The sequence below is a fragment of the Austrofundulus limnaeus genome, unplaced genomic scaffold, assembly GCF_001266775.1.
Source record: "Austrofundulus limnaeus strain Quisiro unplaced genomic scaffold, Austrofundulus_limnaeus-1.0 Scaffold148, whole genome shotgun sequence".
Classification (NCBI taxonomy): domain Eukaryota; kingdom Metazoa; phylum Chordata; class Actinopteri; order Cyprinodontiformes; family Rivulidae; genus Austrofundulus; species Austrofundulus limnaeus.
Window position 1 is genome coordinate 116700 of NW_013952550.1, and position 1689 is coordinate 118388.

Sequence of the window (1689 nt, forward strand, 5' to 3'; positions counted from 1 at the left end):
CATAACTCTTGCCCTAACCATACTCTTAAAGAGCTTTACACAATCCATATTCTGTCCATTATTAATTTTAAATTTCCTACTCAAATAAATTGCAAGCTTTGCTTGACCCAGAAAAAAATGTAACAATCGTCCAATTTTCTTCTTTCCTTTGCCATATAAAAACCCAAAAATAAAGAACTGCTCTGTGAAATTTTCTCCAAATAATTTCCAAATATTTCTTAGTAAAGCAAATAAATCCATTAATCTGAAACACTGTACAAAACAATGAAAAATGGTTTCTCTCATTAAACAAAAGGGACATTTATCTGAAACACCAGGATTAATAATAGAAACAAAAGCATTAACCGCAATAATACCATGCAAGATTCTCCATTGTAAATCACCAACATTTTTAGTCAATGGTGGTTTATAAAGTAACCCCCATACAGGTTTCACCTCAAGTCCAACTTTAAAAAAATCTCTCCAAGGAGTATCTTTTTTATCTTTTAGCTTTACTTTGTTCAAAGCCTTAACACATTTCGTATATATCACCTTTCCCCTCACCAAATCAAAAAGTTTCCATTCATTTTTTTCTTTCTCTAAAAAAAGTCCAGGACATTCAAAGTCTTTCAATTTTGCCTTAAAACACAATTTAAAGAAAGGATCTGCTTTATCTGGTGTTAGACGTCCATCAAACCATTCCTTTATGAGTCTTTTGTCTTCTTCTGACAACATTCGCTTAAACATTGTCAACATCATGCCTACAGTTCTTAAAGAGTGAATCTCCAATTTTCGGGCCAATGAAACAGCATCATCCATTTCAGGTCCAACAAGTTCAAGGAGATGTTTCAGTGTGACCACCCCTTTTTTCATCAACAGTTCAGAAATCATCACCATGTTGTCCCAGGCTGAGCCCAAACGAGATCCCTTGAGGACAGGTTCCAATAATAACCAGTTTAAAGATGTGGACGCTCCAACTCTCTTCGTTTCCATGAGGTTCCAAGATTTTAACACACTTACATAAAAAGATGGCAAACACTTTACACTATATTTTGAAATATCAACAATAAACAAAATTTTACCAAAACCTAAATTACCAACTTTTGAAAAAAAAAACATTCAGTGATTTGTTTCCATAAAACATTTTGATCACCATACAAGAAACTCTGTATAAACTGTAATCTGAAGGCTGCTTTTCTACTCTCTAAATGAACTAAACCTTGTCCTCCTTCTTCCTTTGGTAAAAACAAAACACTCTGAGGGACCCAATGTAATCTGTCCCAAAAGAAATTTAAAATGATAGTCTGTAGTTTTACCAAAAGACCTGGTGGGGGCTCCAAAACAGATAAACGATGCCACAAAGTTGAAGCAACGAGATTATTAATAATTAGAGTACGGCCCCTGTAAGACAATCGTGGCAAAAGCCAGTGCCATTTCTTTAACCTACCTTCCATCAGTTCGATAAAACCTTCCCAATTTTTCTTTACCTCTATTTGATCTCCCAAGTAAACTCCCAAATATTTAAAACCATTTTTCAACCACTTTAATTCACCAGGTAATTTAGGTTCTTGTTTTTTCCACTTACCAACTAGCAAAGCTTTACTTTTGCTCCAGTTAACTTTGGATGAGGAGATTTTGGCAAACCGCTCAATAATTTTAGTTAAAGTGGAAACATCTGACTCTTCTGTGATAGCCACAATAATATCATCC